Below are 21495 nucleotides of genomic sequence, written 5' to 3' on the forward strand. Positions count from 1 at the left end.
ACATGAATTAACTTATTTTAATCTCATAACACTCCTATGAAGTAGGTACTAATATTATTCCCATTTACAGATAAGGAAATTGAGGCACAAAGAAGTTGAAAACCAAACACTTGTCAAAGTTCCCACAGCTGATAAGGGGGAGAGCTGAAATTTTAATACAGGTAGTGTGCCTCTGGAGAAAGGTGTTTAACTACTATGCCAGAGCTTCTGACATATAAAAAAGTTCACACAAATAATCTGGAACAGAAATCAGGAGCTCTGGGGACACTGGGTCCACCTATCCATGGAGCCATTATTGGTATAAGGGCTGCCATCTTTTAGACAAGTCCTATGCTCTCTTATTCACAGTCTCTACCACTCCCTACTGCCTCATATGCAGCCTGTTTCACTCTGTTTCTTGAACCATCAGACCCCTGTTTGCACTGAGTAGTTAGGGCATGAAGCTAAGATGGAAGAGACAGATGGACAAATAGGAAGGAAAATGGGACCTGGATAATCTAATATATCCAGCCATGGCCAAAGTCAGGACTTGCAACCTGAGCAGCTTAATGGCAGGTCTCTCATTATCCTAATACATCACACAAGCACTTCATAAAATCAAATCTGATAACCAATATTTTTACTTAAGGACAGTCATACCACTTAAAATGGGGAAAGTGTGGCAGCTAGCTCAAACCTCATAGAATGTTAGAGCTGGCAGAAACTTTGAAAGAAATCTAGTCCACCTTCCTCACTTTTCAATGAGGAAACTGAGTTCCAAAGAGGTGAATAAGGCAACCAATCTGGCTGGAGGGCTTCCCATGACCCCACTTTACCTCTCATAGCTGATAAGGTTACCACTCTGCATTCTGTTAAGTTCATGAAAAATTTTGCTTGACCCAGAAAATAAAACATTTTTTCTAAACATTTACTATTTCAGAGTCACTATATGATACTTGGATATTTCCACTTTTAAGAAGTGCAAAAGAGTGTCAGGCATTTATCCTAAAGAAATGAAAACTTATGTTCACACAAAAACCTGTACGCAAATGTTCATAGCTGCTTTATATGTAATAGCTAAAAGCTAGAAACGACCTGAATGTCTTTCAGCACATGAATGGATAAACCATGGTACATCCATGCCACGAAATACAACTCAGCAGTAAAAATGAACTAACTGTTGATGCTCACAATCTCTTGGATGGATCTCAGGGGCTTTCGCTGAATGAAAAAGAGCCAATCTCAAAAGTTTTATACCTTTAATAAAGGTATTATTCTATTTATCTAACATCCTCAAAAGAACAAAATTATAGAAATGGAGGCCAAATTAGTGGTTGCCAAGGGTTGTGGGTGGGAAAATGAATGATAATAAAGGGATAGCATGAAGTGGTTCCCTTGCGGTGAGGAAACAGTTTTGTATCTTGATGTATACACATGACAACATTTTCCTGAACCACACACACACACACACACACACACACACAAGTGACAACTGGTGAAATTCAAGTAAAGTCTACCGTCTAATTCATATACTGCGCCAGTGCTGATTTCCTGCTTTGGTAATGTACTACCATTATGCAAGATGGTACTACTGGAAGCATCTGGAGGAAGGGTATATGGGGCCTCTGCACTATATCTGCAACTTCTTGTGAGTCTATAATTATTTCAAAGCAAATAATTTGAAAATGGGGGTGGGGAGAGATTCTCAAAGAGTTCATAATTGCTAACATGTATACAGTGCATGTATGTGGCAGTAACTGCTTCACAGGTGCTATGTCAGTAAATCCTCACAACAATCCTATAAAGCTGATTCCTTTTATTGTACCCATTTTACAGGTAGGTAAACTGAGTCCAGAAACAGCAACTAAGTTGCCTAAGGTCACCAGTCAAACAAGAGGAAAACTGGCCTTCAACTCCAGCCTTTCTGATTCTAGACTTTGTAATCGTAACCATCACATCGTGCTGCCTACAAGAGAGCCGAATTCCATTCTCATAAGCAGCTCGAGGAATCAGCAAAGGCAGAAAGCCTCAGCTTCCTGTCCTGCGGCAGTGACAAAGGTAGGAGACAGATGGGCCCCTGGGCTGGACAGCTGGTGTCTGTCACGTGGAGTAAAATTGAAGCTTTGTTCTCTCCCAGACACTCCAAGGACAAAGCTAGTGGCAGAAGCTGAGCTCTGCTGAAGTAAAGAGATAAGATGACCACTCCTGAGGTCAGGAAAACTTCCCTTTCTGCACATGCGCAGGAAGGCTCCTTGGGGGTCAAAAAGGGAGGGGGCGCCACCCCATAGTAAGTGTGGACATGCACCCACAGGCCTCTGCGGTGGGATCCATCTTAGCAAAATATTGCACACGCATGTTGGGGAGCATCCTAGGACCAGTCAGGTGTGAAGGAAGAAGCAAGATAATTGGCCAGATGTAAACAAAGACCTGGAAGGACTGTCCTATAGAAGGGATTTAAATCACCTCTTCACTGCTTTTCTCAATCAGGAGGCCAGCACTCCTCTCCGGTTGTGTACTTCCGCCTAGTTTCTGACTTACTGTCTCCTCCTCATTAAGAGAGGACGCCCATACCCGTTCTCCCTGGGTGTGTATTTCTGCCTAGCTCCTGACTTAAATAAACTGTTTCAGTGTGTGCTCTCCCATACATTGTGCTGTGTCTCTAATAATAAACGCTGTACCTGTTTTTACAGTTTTTGCCTCCTTGAAACATTCTTGTTTTCAGTGGGGGTAAGAGCCAGGGGAACTTTGCTTCTAGCCTCTAGCCCCTGGTGTCTAGGATTCCTGGTTTTCATCCAGGCTACCCAGGTTCAATTCCTGGGCAGGGAACTAAGATCTCTCTTCAGGACAGCTGACTGCTGTCTCTCCGAGATCAACACATTCAAAACAGCAGCAGACCACCCCAGTACCCGAGGGACTCTCCAAACACGGGCTCAGCTTGGCCACAGTTACCAGCTGGGTGGCCAAGGCTCCAGGTGCTGTCTAACCCGGAGAAGGGCAGGTCGCAGGCTAAACCAGTCTCCGCAGAGGACTCTATGGCCATCAGTTTCCCATCTGGAATGGGTATATTCATCTACATCCTCTGGGGGACTCTGAGAATAACCAAAAAAAAAAAAAAAAAAAAGGTGTCCTTGGCGTTGAGGAACGTCGCGCGCTGGTTATGGTCTATTTTTGCGGGGGACCATGAGGAGGTAAGGGAGTTGGGTCCTCCGCCGCCCCCGGCCATCCCCCGCCCCCAGCCGCAGCAAGCAGGGGGCGCAGGCTCCCCCCACGCTCCACCCGCGCGCGTGCGCGCGCTTACCAGGGCCTGCAGTCCGTGCCCACCGACACCCGGGCCCGCGCCGCGGGTGCGGACAGCCGCTTGCGGTCAGCCGTGTTTCCCCGGCTGCCCACCCGGCTTCCGGTGGTGTGTTTCCCCCGCCTCTCGGGTCGCTAGGAGACCCGCGGAGCTGTGCACTGCGCAGACTCGCTCAGGGCGCCCCCTGCTGCTGGCGGGGAACACGCGTCCGCGGGGCGTCCCTGCGTTCCCCAACCCTCGCCTCACCAGAACCTTCTCCAACGCCCCGGGGCGTGGACCGTGGCAGGGGAAGCGCGAAGGATCAGGTTCTTGGTTTAATTATGTTTTAATCTGTTCGGAAGGCGTGTTCGTGTTTATTTTGTTCACCACCGTTTCAAAAAATGTGTTGAAAAGGAAGAAAGCAGCTGGAGAGAGAGCAAGAGAAGGAGTGGAAAGGGGGCGAAAGGGATAGACTGATTTCTAGTGGTGGGAAGGCCTTTTAGCACGGAATGCTTTTCTGGAGGTCTTGGAACTCCGTGAATCTCACCGCCTCAGTAAATCGGGGGCTGCGCACTGGTATCTAGCTAGTCACCAGCTGGTTTCCAGAGTCCCTCCCAGCTCTTGTGTTGCTTGAGTCTTTTGCCTGGACTCACTTCAGCAGTAAAATTGCCATCCAGTTGGCCGTGATAGGCAGTTGCCCACGTAAATATGGATTGCATGAGGATGTATTTGGGGTTTGCTAAGTTCTCTCGCTGCTTCTGAATGTTCCTGATTTAAATAGTGAGCATTTCTTCTAGAGGAAATAGCAGCAAAACATTCTCTTCTCTCAAAATTATTGCAGTAGTTAAATTGTGTCTGTTATGGTGGGATACTTTTTGTAGTCATTTAAAGATGAGTCTTCTCTTTAAACTCTCTGGGAATAAATTAGCTTCACCTTTGGGCACCTGTTAAATATCTGGATGGTAATAAAGGTGCCCCGACTGGCACTAGCTCCAGCATCTTCACCTGCTCTGTGTGTTCAGCTGCCTTTTCTAGGCACAGTGGAAAACCCTGGAGTCCCACCGCTTGAGATAAATCATGATTCTGCCACTTAATAATTATGCACTCCCCACCCCCACCCCCACCCCCGCACAGTTGCTTAAATTTGTTTGAGCTTCATTGATTTCCTAGTCTGAAAATGAGGGAAATAGTAGTATCTGCCTATGGGGTTATTGGGGAATTCAATGAGATAATGAATGTAAAGCATTGAATGCTGTGCTGGCAAGTAAGAATCCCTCAATAACTACTGAGTATTATTATTATTATCTCAACTGTGAACTGGGGATATTAATATTTGCCCGGCTACTCCACAGAGTTGTTATAATAGTTGATAGAGAAAGCTATGAATGTAATCATGAAAAGGAGCCCTGTTAGTTGTTTTCATTATCTTCGATAATATCGTTAATATTTATTTGATTCCAAACTCCAGCTTTTATTACTTTGAGGAAGTAGGATTTCTCCTTAGGACTGAGGGTTAGGGTCATGTCCACCTTGCTCCTAGTACTGTACATAGCACACAGTAGGTCCTCATTCAACAAATATTGTTTGTTATGGCCGTGCTAGGCACTGGGGAGGCAATGGGGGATAAAACAGACTTGGCCTTTGTCATCTTGTTACTTAGTTTGTAGTGTTGTATGAATGAACAAAAAACCACCTGTTTTCATGACTCCTGTATCCTCACAAGTTGATATTTGCTCCATGTAGTAAATCTGATTTCATATCTGGTAGGAAATAACTAAGATTCTTTTTATTTCATCACATTCCATGCCTTAATTATAGTCATTACTCAGAGAATCTCTCATTCATTCTCTTCTCTCTCCCCTTCTTTCTCTTTTGCAGCACAAAGGTAAAATGTGTTATGTATAGTAATCCAACAAGTAGATGTTATTTAAGAGTGAGGATGATGGGGTTTTGTTTTGTTTTGTTTTTAGCCCTATTGGCAGATAGTGTGACCATTTTATTTCCAAAGAGGGTTACTCAAATACCCGTAACAGGGTTGCCAAACACTGTTACTGGATCTTTCCCGCTCAAGGACTAATTACTATCTCTGTAACATTTTACTACATACTCAGCAATACTTAGTGCATGGTACTTTCCAGAAAAAAAGCATTTGAACAACAAAAAACACAGAACTTTAAGCTGAGATATTATAAAATGGTCTTGGAATAGTAGAAACCCTTGGCATCTGGACAAGGTGTTAGGTTGCTTCCATATGTTGGCAATTGTAAATTATGCTGCTATGAACATTGGGGTACATGTGTCTTTTCAAATTAGTGTTTTTGTTTTCTTTGGCTATACCCAGGTGTGGAAATTCTGGATCATATGGTAGTTCTATTTTTAATTTTTCAAGGAACCTCCATATTGTTTTCCACAGTGGCTGCACCAATTTACATTCCTACCAACAGTGTACGAGGGTTCCCTTTTTTCCACATTCTCACCAGTAGTTGTTATTTGTAGACTTTTTGATGATAGCCATTCTGACAAGCGTGAGGTGATTTCTTATTGTGGTTTTGATTTGCATTTCTCCAACGATTAGTGATGTTGAAAAACTTTTCATGTGCCTGTTGGCCATCTGTATGTCTTCTTTGGAGAAATGTCTATTGAGAGGCAATATTTTAAAAGATAATGGCTAAGAATTTTCCAGACTTGATTAAAGATACAAATTCTCAATTTCAGGAAGGACAGTGGACTCTGAATAAGATAAATAAGAATAAAATCTCACTTAGCATTTCACCATGAATACAAAAGACAAATATTTGACATTAAAAATAGCCAGATAGGAAAGATAGATTACTTACAAAGGAACAAAAAATAGACTGAAAGCTAACTTCTAAAGCAATTATAGAAGTCAAAGACATTAAATAATCAAGGTTTGAGTAAAAACAATTGTCAGTTTAGAGCTGCATACTTAACAGAACTATCTTCCAATAATATGGCTCAAAAACATTTCAGACAAACAAAAAATGGCAGAATTTATCATCAAAAGACCATAACTAAAGATTATAAAGGTTGCACTTCAGATAAAAGGGAAATGATCCCCAAATGAATATCAATGTGAGATGGAATGTTGAACAAAGAAAACTATAAATACGTTGGTATTCTTTTAAAAAGTGGGTTGTATAAAATCATAATACATTCTAATCAGTGGATATTAACAAAAATAACTTATCTAAAATACTGAATTATTTTATTTAATTAATAAGAAGATAAATACATTGATTGAAGAAATACAAAGAAAGATGTACCAGGTAGATATTAAGCAAACGAAACCTGATATAACTATATTAATATCAGACAGGATAGACTTTAAGGCAAAAAAGATCATTAGAGATATATAAAGAGTATTAAATGTATCATTATGCAAAATGATAAAAGGTGCAATTCACACACACGCATACACAGTAGATAGACACAGATACACAATTCTAAATTTGTATGCACGTAATAACATAGGTTAAAATACAAAAAGGAAAATTGATAGACCTACAAAAGAAATTGATTAAGACACTATCCTGATAGGAAGATTTTAGTACAACTCTCAGTAATAAATCAAACAGACCAAAAAAATCAGTGAGGACAAAGAATTTAAAGCTTGATCTAATGGGTATATGCTGAACTTTGCATCCAACAGTCATAGAAAACATTCTTCTCAGGAACATATACAACATTATATTTGCAAGTTCATAAAACAAGTTTTACACATCTCTGACTTGGTATCATTTAACCCACAACCCTGATCATACTGCAATTAAGTTAAATATCATAGTAAAATCATATTTAAAAGCATTTATTTGAAAATAAAACAAGACAAATACTTCATGGGTCAAGGAGTATATCAAGACAGAAATTTAAAAATAAATGTAAAAATATCAAAAACTGGGAGATGAAACTAAAATGATACTTAGAATGAAATCACCTTAAATTATTAAACTAAAAAAGGAGAAAGGTTAAGACCTAAATAAATGGAAATATCAATATATCTCATGTTCACGGTTTGGAAGACTTATTATTAAGACAACGGTACAACCCAAAGTGATATACTGATTCAATGCATCCCTATCAAAGTCCCAATGATGTTTTTTGAAGAAATGGAAATCTCTTCCTAAAATTTATATGGAATTTTGGGTTAAGAGACCTAAAATAATCAAAACATTTTTGAAAAAGAACAAAGTTTCCTTATTTCAAAACTTACTAAAAGCTACAATAATCAAAAGCATCTGTATAGACCAGTGGAATAGAATTTAGAGCCTAGAAATGAATGGTCAACTGGTCTTTGACAAAGGTGCCAAGACCAATGAGGAAATAATAGTCTCCTCAGTAAATAATGGATAGCCACACGCAAAAGGATGAAATCGGACGCTTACCTTAGAGAACATACCAAAATCAACTCAAAAATGGATTAAAGACAATTTTAAGAGCTAAAACTATAACAATCAGAAGAAAATAGAGGAGCAAATGTTCATAACCTTGGATTTGGCAATGGTTTCTTATACATGACATCAAAAGCAGAAGTAACGAAAGAAAAAACAGATGAACTGGGCTTCATAAAAATTACAGACCATTGTGTTGTGCATCAAAGGAAACTGTCAAGAGAGTAAACAGTCCACAGAATGGGAGAAAATATTTACAAATCATATATCTGATAAGAGTATAATATCCAGAATATTTTTTTTAAAACTCCTACCACTCAATAACAAGAAGACAACCCAATTAAAAAATAGGCAAAGGACTTGAACAGATATTTCTCCAAAGATATATAAATGGCCAGTAAGCACATTAAAAGATGCTCAAAATCATTAGTCATGAGTGAAATAGAAATCAAAGCCACGATGAGATAGTACTTCACACCAACTAGAATGGCTATAAAAACAAAGAAAGGGACTTCCCTGGGGGTCCAGTGGTTAGAACTCTGCTCTTCCACTGCAGGTGGCGCAGGTTCAGCCCCTGCTCAGGAACTAAGATCCCACATGCCACACGGTGCAGCCTAAAAAAAAAAAAAAGAAGGAGAAAAAAAATTAAAAGGCTGGCAATGATGTGGAGAAGTTGGTACACTTGTGCATTGTTGGTGGGAACGTAAAATCGTGCAACTGCTTTGAAAAGCAGTTTGGCCATTCCTTAAAAAGCTGAACATAGACTTGCCGTATGACCCAGCAATTCCACTCCTAGGTATATACCCAAAAGAATTAAAAACAAGGACTCAGTTATTTGTACAGTATGTTCATAGCACCATTATTCACAATAACCAAAAGGTAGAACCATCCCAAGTGTCCATCAAAAAATACATGGGTAAACAAAATGTGATATATACGTCCAATGGGATACTATTCAGCCATAAAAGGAATGAAATTCTGATACATGCTACAACATGCATGAACCTTGAAAATATCATGTTAAGTGAAATAAGCCAAAAGCAAAAGGACAAATATTGTATAACTCCACTTATATGAAATATCTAGAAGAAGCAAATTCATTGAGACAGAAAGAGGTTACCAGGAACTCAAGGGGGAGAGGAATAGGAAGTTATTTCTTAATGAGTACAGACTTTCTGTTTGGGGTGATGAAAAATTTTGGAAATAATCATGATGGTTGCACAACATTGTGAATGTAATGAATGCCACTGAATTGTACACTTAAAAATGGTTAAAATGGTAAATTTTATGTTATATGTATTTTGCCACAATTTTTAAAAACTGTAATAAATGCAAAAAGAAAGAAGAAAGGTTGAAATTAATGAGCTAAGAATCCAACTTAACAATTTGGAAAAATAGCCAAATAAATCACAAAGGAAGGACATTTTTCACGTTGAGCAAAAGAAACCAGACTCAAAAGAGTACGTACTCTATGCTTCCATTTACAGAACTTTTTTTTTTTTTTTTTTTTTTTGCGGTACACGGGCCTCTCACTGTTGCGGCCTCTCCCGTTGCAAAGCACAGGCTCCGGACGCGCAGGCTCAGCGGCCATGGCTCACGGGCCCAGCCGCTCCGCGGCATGTGGGATCCTCCCGGACCGGGGCACGAACCCGTGTCCCCTGCATCGGCAGGCGGACTCTCAACCGCTGCGCCACCAGGGAAGCCCTACAGAACTTTTAAAATGGGCAAAATTAAGTAATAGTGATAGATGTTGGTATTATGGTTATTTGGGGTAATTGATGGAAAGGAGGCAGGAGGGGGCCAGCTGGGAGGCTAAAAATGTTCTATATATTGATCTGGGTGGTGGATACATGGGTGTACACGTGTAAAATTTCAACGAGCGGTACACTTCAGCCTTGTGCACTTTACTGGGTATGCTGTAAATGAATAGAAAAGCAAAAAACAAATGGAGCATTTTCTATCAGGAATATAATCCTGGAGGATTCTCTCTGCCATCATCACACATAGAAAGGAGGCTCCTGGGAGTCACAGGACACCCAAAAGTCTACAGACTTTCCCCTATGCTTCTTTTGTGATACTCCTCCACAGGAAGGATATTTAAAATATTTAACAACCAGTAAGCCATATGCAAAAACCAGTTGGGAAAGTGGCAAGCCAGATTGCAGCAGCAGAGTTCTAGAGTCCCCTGGCCAGGCCAGACATATCCCTTTAGTTGCTGGTCTTGGAGGGAGGGGTGCTTCCAAGGAAGTGGCTGGGGCAGTCAGGGCACAGTGGTCACTTAGCATTGCTCAGAGCAGAGCCTGTTTATCAACCAACACAGTGTTTTGACAACCATTATGGTCTTAAACTATGCTTGTTGGCTGAGTATCAACTCTCTCCCTCACCCACAGGCTCTCCCTAGAGATTTCCCTCCACAGTGCCACAAGTGGCTTGTTGAAGACTGCCACCCATGCAGTCTGCAAGCCAAATCATAACAATAAGGGGTAAGGCATGACACCAATCATCAACAAGTATATTTATCACTTGGTCAGTAGCATTGAGCATAATGACAAGTAGGGCCTTACAAATAAAACTGATGAGGTGGGGCTTCCCTGGTGGCGCAGTGGTTAAGAATCCACCTGCCAATGCAGGGGACACGGGTTTGAGCCCTGGTCTGGGAAGATCCACATGCCACAGAGCAACTAAGCCCATGCGCCGCCACTACTGAGCCAGCACGCCTAGAGCCCATGCTCCGTGACAAGAGAAGCCACCACAATGAGACGCCCACACACCACAACGAAGCGTAGCCCCTGCTCGCCACAACTAGAGAAGGCCTGCGTGCAGCAACGAAGACCCAACACGGCCAAAAAAACCCAAGAAAAACCAAAAACTGTTGAGGTTGCTGCCCTCAAGAGGCTATGGCCCAATCGATGGATGGGTTCCCGAGCTCCAGGAAGCTGCTAGATTTAAGGAGCTACCTGAGGCATCTGCAATAGTCTAGACACATTCAAAGGAGGATGGAAGAGAGGTCTACTGCTACTTTCTGGAGTATAGTAGACCATAAAGAGTAGATGGTATGTGGGGACACGCTGCTGAGAGGAGTATAGCTGGTGCTAGTTACTATGGAGAGCAGTCTAGCAGGACTTAGTCAGATCAAGTATAGGGTGTGCTTACAACTGTCTGCCCTCTCTTTGTTCCTTACCTGTCCCTGCTCTGCTCTGGCACCTGCAGGATGCATTTGGGAATGCAGCAAAAAGCACTGATAGGACACGGGATGGGAGAAGGGAAAAGTCAGGGTATTTCTCTCTTTCCCTCTGTCTCCAAGGGGGTATCTATATTTTTTCCTTCTCTTTCAGCTTCCACTGGCAGCTTGCATCAGACGCAGGCTCCTATTACAAGTAATTCCTGCAGTTTGTATGTGGTAATCACGTTCCTGCTATTGCTAATCTCTCAGTTACCTCATATCCCCAGTTTGGCTCTCAGCACTTCCATCACCTCTGCAACATGTTCTTTACATTAAAGTCCCTTGGTTTTACATGCTTAGAGTGGGTTCTGTTTTCCTGGTGGGCACCAGACTGACACATACATCCTATATCCCAGTATTTCTGCTGCCGGGAATGGTTTAGGAATCCAGAGAGAGTCTCACCTGTAAGGGAAGACGTATGAGGACGTCTGTCGCAGCATTATTAGCAATATCGGTGAGTTGAGGACAATGCGCATGTCCATTTTTGTGATGTAGATGGGTAAAATGGACGGATAACTAGGTATCAGATGCAACAGTCTAGATTTTACTTGACAACATGGTTAGACTTCTTAAAAATGTAGTAAAGAAAGAGAGTGAGATTTTTTATGATGATATGATTTATATAAATTAAAAATGTATGCATCAAAACAAAAATATATACATTTTACAGAACGCACTTAAGAATGATTGCTTATGGTGAGAGCAGAGGAACAGAAGTGGAAAATGGAGAAGAAAAGGAGTATATAAATGAATGATTAAGAGACGGCCTTGTATACCCAGTTGCTAATGGAGTGCCATCCATCAAAGAATAAGATGAACCAATGTGCTGTACCTGAAGCTGAAAAAACACGGTTGCCAGAAAAAGTTACTAGGTGGCACTGAGACATAATTTCCAAGAACACATGGTGTCTTGTGGAATGTTGAAACGGCTTCAAAGCCAAGTTAGTCGTAGTAATAAGAACACAGGACAGATGGTGAAGCAAGGAGCCAGAGCTAGTGACAAGTACTGGATAAAGTGGGGCTGCTATCGAAATTCTGTGACAAAGTTATGTGATCCGGGCTTGAAGAGGATTCTAGGTCAGATGTTTTTGTCAGTTGTACTCAAGTATGAGCAGAGATTGTGACTTGGAGTCTCACAACGGAATATAAGCGATACCAAAAATTTCTCTTTCGTGCTTTTAAGGATCAGCTATGGCCTTGAAGAGTGAGCTGCTTTCTCAGGTGGGGCTCAGATTATGATCAGTATATGCACTAAAAAATTAGAAACAAGAAGCATTTGGAGTGTGTTAGGGAGGACATGAATTCTCACCAATGTAATTAAATTAAAATATGACAATAACAGAAAAGAAATACTTCTGCGTGGCACCAGGTTTTCCTTTCCCTTGCTTTTATGTTTAGCGTTGGTATGATTTTCTTAGTCCAAAACAATTCAAGTTCTGGAAGATCCTTTGTGTAAGAGGTTGTAAGAATACTTGAAAAATGATCATATGTAAAACACCCAATATAGTCAATATCAATTCAAAACCGTATTGTATCTGTTATTCATTAAGCTTAAAGTGAGCGTTGCTCTTCTCTTTTTACAACTGGAAAAGTTAAAGTGTGTTTTGTTCCTTCATTCTGGTGTTACTCCAAACATAATTAACTCCCTCTCAGGAATTAACATATCTGATGGTGTTTATCTGGGCTTTTTCACAATTGTACATAGTGATGTTAAGGAGACATTTGCTAAGTTGAACTGAATCTTTGTTTCCGTAGATTGTGAAGCCAAAGAAGTGATTCACATAAGACAATAATGCATTATTGACTTATTAGATGTATTACGCTCCTGTCTAATGACATGAAGAGATTAAGATAATCACTCAAGCTCATGCAAGCAATTAGCGAGGGAGACCACATTCTAACCCAGAGTTCTACACTTGAGTCACCCAGAAAAATACTGACATAAAGCAAGCTGAAGAGGCAGTTTATTATAATATAGTGGATAAGACCAACCCTGGTTTGAATCACAGCCCCAGCACTTAATAATGCTGGGCAAGTACCTTGCAGTCTCTATACCTCAGCAATTTCTTCTTCAATAAACAGACCTAGTAATAGTCTATGTTATAAGATTGTTATGGGGATGCAGAATGGAGATCATCTGAAGCTGTGCTCTCCAATAGAAATACAACGCAAGCCACAAGTGTGAGCCATTTATGTAACTTTAAATTTTCTAGTAGTCATATTTTTAAAAGTAAAAAACAAAGATAAAATTAGCTTGAATAACATATATAACCCAGTATATCAAAAATATTATGATTTTAACATGCAATCAATGTAAAAATATAAATGAGATATTTTACATTCTTTTTTTCATACTAAGTCTTCAAAATTTAAGCACATCTCAGTTTAGACTAGCCACATTTCAAGTGCTCAGTAGCTGGTGGCTGGTGGCTACCATATTGGGCAAGACAAATATTAAGTATTTAGCCAAGTGCCTAGCACAGAGGAAGCACTCAGGGAGTACTGACTCAGAAACGTTCCCTGGGTTTATACACAGATTGGTTGCATTCCTTACTGTTACAAGCATAGAAAATATTTGTTAGCAACGCAAGCTTGAAATCACGTACTTCCTCCATTTCAGTTATTCTTGTACTGTTTACTCCAGGGAATGTTTCCTTTTTTTTCCTTCTGACATGAGCAGAGGGTTGCTAGCCCTGTTAGCTTTTTCAGATGAGGGACTTTCCCTGAGAACCAAGATGAAGAGTGTAGCCTCCATAAAGGATTTCACAGGACTTTTGTCCTAGTGAACAAACTGCATTTGGCCGGGTAGATATTTAATGTGCTCTTATTACCCCTGGAGTATGCCTAGAGTCAAAAGTATAACATTTATTTCTTTGAACCTGACATGGGTAAACACCTTCCTTTTATCCTTCTCGTCAGATTTCTCCTAGGCTTCCTTGGGAATCTGGCCCCAAATGGTACCATTAATTCATTTGAATTGCCTCTTTTATGTCTGCTTGTGTCATTGTTGCTTTTACCTGCTGAATTCATGGTGATCAGCAGGCTGAGCTAGGAACCCTGCCTTCTGCTAGTGGTTCTGCTGAAGATAAGTGTAGAATGAGGGGCCAGACTCCCCACGGCCCTGGCAGGATCTCTCAGAAAGCCCACAGGGCAGTGTCCAGGTGTCTTGGAAAAATAGCACTTATATTTGTAGCATGGTAGAAACAGCTTCCCCAAGCAAGATCAAAGCGTGCAGGCAAAGGAAACCCTGTCCCTAGTCCCTGAAGGCTGAGCCAGGCTTGGAAACATCATCCTAACCCAGGGTGACCTGGAGACATTCAGCCTGACCTGGATCAACAGCTGATGCAGAAAAATCTTTAGAGTCTTGGCAGGCACAGACTAATAATGCCATAAACCTTGCACAGCTACCCATTAGATACAGAATACATTCAGGCTGACATTCAAAACCTTCCAAATCTGGCCTGCTCACGTAGTTCTCTTCTCTCCAACCATATTATTCTACTTTCTGTTTTTCCCTTCCATATTCTTTCTTTCTTAATGTTGTTCATGTTGTACCCTTTACCTAAAAATCCCTTAGTAGTTGCTCTCCACCATTACCTTTGAATTCCCACTCTAACCACACATCTTTCCAGAGATGGAATCCTTCCTTCCCCCTTTGACCTCCAACAGAGCTCCCTTCTATTAAGTATCAAGCATTTAGCGTTTTTATTGGACAGTATAGATGTTTCTTCAGTAATTATCCTACCCCTTCCCCATTATGTAGCAGTCACTCATTTGCAGAGAATGACTGCACCGGCTCTAATGATTGAATTCTACCTATGACTGGTTCAGGTATGGACAGTAATTGAATTGAATTCTACCTGTGACTGGTTCAGGTATGGACAGTAACCTAGTCTGAGTCAATCAGTGCATGGCATTCCCTAGGGGTCTGGTTCAGATTGATCCAGTGTTTGATGTAAGTTCAGTGGCTGGGGGAAGGGAAGACCTTTCTCGTGCTCCTCCCAGTGGTATTTATCATTATAATTTTTTTACGGAAGCATAGTTGACTTACAATATTGTGTTAGTGTCAGGTGTACATCAAAGTGAATCCAGTTACATATATTTTTTCAGATTATTTTCCATTATAGGTTATTATAAGATATTGAATATTGTTCGCTGTGTTATATATAGTAAATCCTTGTTGCTTATCTCATTATAATTTATAATTAATTTTTTTATTCACCAAAAGTATTTGGGATGGTTGACTTTACCATTGAATTTGAGCCATCAGAGGCCATAAAGCATTTACCATCCTTCCTAGCTCCTAGCAGAGTAGCTTACAAGGGGTTCTACAAATGTTGGTTGAATTTATGTGCAGTCTCTGTGGACTTGGAGGACACATGCCAAACTCATCTGTGGACCCAGACTCCTGGGTCTGTCCTTAGAATGGCTGGACTTTACTTTCTGTGATACTGGCAATGCCTGGAACAGGATTGTGACAGACAGGCATCTAAAGGACTAAAATTAACCCTGAGTCATACATACCTTTGCTCTTTTTCCTACCAAGTCAAGCCAATTTTGACCTAAATGTGGACTCTACCAAGCTGTAGCAGTTTCTAACCTGTGTTATTACATGTCACCTTTGATGATCTTATTACGTGAAATAAAGATAATGTGGAAAACTCCAGACTTGGTCAAGGTCACAAGACATCTAGATTACTACAGAAACAAAGGAATGTAGATAATTGTGCTTGTACTGGGGTGAATCATCTAATGCATGTTTGTTTTCATTATTTTCCTTTAAAATTCTTGTGATAGCTAGAAAGTGACTTCACTTGAATAGCCAGCCTGACAGGTTTCTATCGGTTTGGGACAATAATGTTCCTTAATCTCTCCAAACCACTCCATATATGTACAAAGTTCAAACTGATTATTCCACTTTGTTTTGGTGTCAGAGCTTATAAAAAAGAGTGCTGAGAACATGAACGGTGGTTCCAGACTGCCTAGATTTGAATCTTGGCTCTACTGTTTACTAACTGTACAATCTCAGGAAAGTTATCTAAACTCTCTATACCTTATAAAATAGATAACTAATAAGGACCTAATGTATAGCCCAGGGAACTCTATTCAATACTTTGTAATGGCCTGTATGGGAAAAGAATCTTAAAAAGAGTGGATATATGTATAAAAAATAAAATAAGTAAAGAACTAATAGAACTGGAGTGGCATGGACATATATACACTACCAAATGTAAAGTAGATAGCTAGTGGGAAGCAGCCGCATAGCACAGGGAGATCAGCTAGGTGGTTTGTGACCACCTAGAGGGGCGGGATAGGGAGGATGGGAGGGAGACGCAAGAGGGAAGAGATATGGGAACATATGTATATGTATAACTGATTCATTTGTTATAAAGCAGAAACTAACACACCATTGTAAAGCAATTGTACTCCAATAAAGATGTTAAAAAATAACTTAAATAAATAAATAAAGATGTAAGGACTGGGGAAAAAAAAAAGAACTGGAAAATAAATAAACTAACTCTCTATATCTTGGTGTCCTCATCTGGAAAAATGAGAATAGTACTAGCACTGTGAGGATTAAATGAGTTGTCACATATAAAGTGCCTGGAACAGTGCCTAGCATGTAGTTAAGCTCCCAGTAAATAGTACGGCTATAATTCAGAGGATTTCTGAAACGGGGACTCTAAATAGAACTAATCAGTGAATTGCAGTGATCTGTGCATCTGGAGATTCCCAGGCCAGTTTTGTTAAACAGCAGGACGTGGTAACAAGGGAGTAATATGAAAACAAAAACCACTTTCTTTTCCCTCAACAGGTTGACAGTCTCTCTTGAGCCCTTAACTGGGAATCCATATCTGTGCCTAGTTACTAGCTTCATGATCTCAGGCAAGTTATTTAATCTCTCTGAGATTACCCCTGTCTTTTTCAAATGTAAAGTGGGGATATAATCCCTACCTCACAGGATTCCTGTAAAGGAAGGAAAATATGGGGAGTGCCAACCACTGTCCCTGGCACACAATAGAGGCTTCTCTCCTCCTAATGCCCACCTTAAATTTATCAAGGAGAGATAGCTTGGAATTATAGATTTAAAACTATTTCCCTAAAATGAAATTGATCTTAATTTAATTTTACTATTTGAGTCAGCCACAAGACAGTTTTTTTTTTTAACATCTTTATTGGGGTATAATTGCTTTACAATGGCCACAAGACAGTTTTAAAGAGAGACTAACATTCCCCAAAATGAAATAATGTTGGGGCATCATTGAAAATTATTCACTTAAACAAATCCCAGTGATCCATCGTATATGAATGAAAACTATTTACACATACACACACACAAAGTTTGTAACTATTGTTTAATTGACTTTATAATTCAGCATTTTTTTCCCCTTTTTAAAAATTTTATTTACTTATTCGTTTATTTTTTATTTTTGGCTGCATTGGGTCTTCGTTGCTGCATGTGGGCTTTCTCTAGTTGCGGCGAGCAGGGGCTAGTCTTCGTTGTGGTGCATGGGTTTCTCATTGCAGTGGCTTCTCTTGTTGCGGAGCATGGGCTCTAGGCGTGCAGGCTTCAGTAGTGGCACACAGGTTCAGTAGTTGTGGCACATGGGCTTAGCTGCTCCACGGCATAGTGGGATCTTCCCGGACCAGGGATCGAACCCATGTCCCCTGCATTGGCAGGCAGTTTCTCAACCACTGCACCACCAGGAAAGTCCCAATTCAGCATTTTAAAAGAAAGTTTCTAAGTTATTTCATTTCGTACCTATTCAGCATTCCTATGTGTCAACTTTTTAGGAAGGCATAAAAACAATTTGTCTTATCTAAGTGAAGCTTCTTGCCTTTTATAAAGTTTCAAATGAGAGCACCAGCAAGTTTTGTCCCTCCTTGTAAACCTAATTTCTGTCCTATATAGAATACTTAAGAATGGTAATAATATATATTGAACACTTATATAGTGCCAGGCACTTTATATGCTTCATCTCACTTAGTCCTTAAAACATCTCCATCAAGTAAGTACTATATATTATTCCCATTTTATAGATGAAAAAACTGACACACAGAGAGTTTAAGTAATTTGCCTAAGGTCACACAGCTTCTAAATGATGGAAGTAGGATTCAGACACAAACAGGCTTTAGTGTCCACTGACAGCGTTGAACTTTGTCTGAGCCCTGTGCTCCTAAAAAGCAATTGAGATATCTGCCGGCCTTTTTGCATTCCAGCTAACCTCAAAGGACCACCCTGCCTATGGGTGACAAGACCTGTCATCACCCTTCCTCAGGACTCTCCTGTTTACCTGCCTCTACAAAACTCCCAATATTCTTTCTTTCTTTGAGACATTCATTCCTCCTTATTGAGCACTTTCCCCATTGCAATAGCCTGAATAAGATGATCTCTTTAATTTTCCAGTGTGTTTTGTCTTCACACCAAAAACTTACCCACTCAGGACAAGTTCCCCAATACCTGAGAAAATAAAATCCAATTCGGAGAGTTCTAAACTGTTGTCAGGTACATAATGCCTTTTCTGGTAGAGTGGCCTACACACATTTCACACAGCCTCTCATAATCAATTCAGAAATTTTTACCATCCGGGAGAGAAGGCAGATCCCTGGGAAGATGTGAGGTAAAGTTACTTTATAGAAAGACTGCTAAAGCTGCCAGCTGTTGCTAAAAGAGAGTGTAAACAGATTTGAGGGTTTGAAATCACAACTCCTTTCCCCAAATCAATCTCTCTCTCTGCCCCCTTTCCTCTCTTCCAAAATTTTGCCCAGATGCGAAGGTTCTCAATAGAACGCTTGAGTAAAATTCTCAGTCAGCATTTATGAGCATCCGTTATGAACCACTGTACCCCTTTCTAGGGTACAGAAATAAGTACAATCAACATCTTGCTCTCATGAAGTTCACACAGAAATGGAGTACAAATCTAGGTGTATTCTACCCTAAAGCTCTCTATGTAGGATTGCTGATTGAAAGCACATTGGATGAAGACAGCTAAACAGGGAGTGCTCTAGAACAATGAATAATACCAAGTGCAGAGATGACCATGACAAAAAAGTTTCATTTTCTCTTAACTAGAACCCTGAAATTACTCCCACCTTAGTCAAAGGTTAGACATTCAACTTGCAACAGATACTAGGAACCTGCTGTGTTCCAGGAACTCTTCCAGGCACTGCAGAAATAATCACATGGTTGAATCTTTCTGTGCCTCAGTTTCTCCAATTTTATTCCATGTCAAGAGTAAGGCACACATATAACACAATGAAGTGTTCTATCTCCTTTTCCGCATGACACTTGCTCTCAATTTCCAGGAGGGAAAACTTCAGGACATACAGCAAAGATCTCTATCTCATTCTCAGAAGTCTACCCTATCTGGTATTGTTAGTGTCCAAGATTTTACTTTTTTTCTCAAGATGCAGAGAAAAACTTTCCTTTTTCTTCTAATAGTACCATAGATGGTAAACAAAACAAATTATTTTTACAATGTTCTTTGGGACAATCTTAATAAAGCTCTTAGTTAAAATAAATTTGGGAAGTGTCTAGAAGAAGGGAACAAATATTTGTAAGGTCATTAATCAGATTAGCTGTGTCATCGACAATAATTAACTAGGTTTCTGTCATCGTTGTCTCTCCTTTATTATAGAAATTATGGCCCATTTACAGGACATGTCATTTCTTAGCAAGGGCTGTAGCTATACTTAGCATTTTTATGGTTGTAATAGCAGGTAATATTTAACTTTTGATGAGACAGAGTAAATAGAGAATTTGAGAGGCTTTCAACATTAGCAAGAAAAGGATGGGTTTATGCTCTTGACCCCCTAGAGAATCTGGTGATTACACAGGACCTGAGAGGCCCGTCCAGGACTAAGCTGGGGTGCAGGGCAGGGGGGAAGGGAAAAGCTACAGAGATGATCAGAGAGATATCCCCAGAGGTCAACAAACTGGATGCTGTTTGGAAGGACTAGAGACTCAATTTAAAAAGTAATATTTTGGGGCTCCCCTGGTGGCGCAGTGGTTGAGAGTCTGCCTGCTGATGCAGGGGACACGGGTTCGTGCCCCGGTCTGGGAAGATCCCACATGCCATGGAGCAGCTGGGCCCGTGAGCCATGGCCGCTGAGCCTGCACGTCTGGAGCCTGTGCTCCGCAACGGGAGAGGCCACAACAGTGAGAGGCCCGCGTACCGCAAAAAAAAGTAACATTTTGCACCATCTAATTTTAAGATTTTATTTCAGGTAAAGGATTGCGCCTGCTCAGCCTCCTGAAGTCCTATTTAAAACTCTGGCATTATATTTGGCTAGGACCCTCATTCCTTTTTTTAAAACCACTTTATTGAGGTATGATCGACATACAAAAAGCTGTATATATTTAATATACACAACTTGATGAGCTTGGAGATAAGTATACACCCACAATTACCATGATCTGTGCCGTAAACATATCAGTCTTCTCCAAAAGTTTCCTTCCTCCCTTTTTATTATTTTTTTTCTGTGTATGATAGGAACACTTAACATAAGATCTGCCCTTTTAACAAATTTTTAAGTATCCAATTGGATTGTTTAAGTAACAATCCAAGTATTGTTAACTCTAGGCTGCATGCTGTTCAGTAAATCTCTAGTGTTTATTCATCTTAACTGAAACTTTGTACCCTTGGATTAATATCTCCCTGTTTCCCCATCCCACAGCTCCTAATGACCACTGTTCTACTTTCTGCTTCTATAAGTCTGACGATTTTAGATTCTTCATATAAGTAGTATCATGTAGTATTTGTCCTTCTGTAACTGGCATATTTCACTTAGCACAATGCCCTCCGGGTTCATCCATGTTGTCTCAAATGTCAGGATTTCCTTCTTTTTCTTAAGGCTGAATAATAATATATCCATTGTATGTGCATACCACATTTTCTTCATGCATTCAGTGATCAATGGACACAGGTTGTTTCCATGTCTTGGCTATTGTAAATAATGCTGCAGTGAACATGGAAGTGCAGATACCTCCTTGAGACCCTGATTTCAATTCTTTGATATATAACCCAGAAGTGTGAATATTGGATCATATGGTAGTTCTATTTTTAATATTTTGAGTAACATCCGTACTGTTTTCCATAGTGGCTGCACCAATTTACATTCCCACCAACAGTGCACAAGGGTTCCCTCACCAACACTTGTTATTTTTGTTTTTTTGATAATGGTCAAGGGCCCTCATTCTTTTTTTAAATTAAAGTGTAGTTGATTTACAATATTGTGTTAGTTTCAGGTGTACAGCAAAGTGATTCAGTTATATATATTCTGTTTTCAAAATAAGTTCTTACAAGATAATGAATATAGTTCCCTGTGCTATACAGAAAATCCTTGTTTATCTATTTTGTATATAGTAGCATGTATCTGTAGTCCCATACTCCTAATTTATCCCTACCCCCCTTTCCCCTTTGGTAACCATAGTTTTTTTCCTATGTCTGTGAGTTTGTTTATGTTTTGTAAGTAAATTCATTTGTTTTTGTTTTTGTTTTTGTTTTGCGGTACGCGGGCCTCTCACTGTTGTGGCCTCTCCCGTTGCGGAGCACAGGCTCCAGACGCACAGGCTCAGCGGCCATGGCTCACGAGCCCAGCCGCTCCGC

General features: G+C 40.3%; 1 protein-coding gene across 1 annotated transcript in view; it reads right to left on the minus strand.

Annotated features, from left to right (window-relative positions):
• FAM47E (family with sequence similarity 47 member E) overlaps nucleotides 1–3437 on the minus strand; it is a 34724-nt gene extending 31287 nt beyond the window's left edge. Inside the window, exon 1 of the mRNA XM_033406530.2 lies at nucleotides 3278–3437. The gene's annotated coding sequence lies outside the window, so the exon portion shown is untranslated. The remainder of the gene's footprint in view (nucleotides 1–3277) is intronic.
• Nucleotides 3438–21495: the final 18058 nt, after the last annotated feature.

The sequence above is a fragment of the Orcinus orca genome, chromosome 4 (genome assembly GCF_937001465.1).
Source record: "Orcinus orca chromosome 4, mOrcOrc1.1, whole genome shotgun sequence".
Lineage (NCBI taxonomy): Eukaryota > Metazoa > Chordata > Mammalia > Artiodactyla > Delphinidae > Orcinus > Orcinus orca.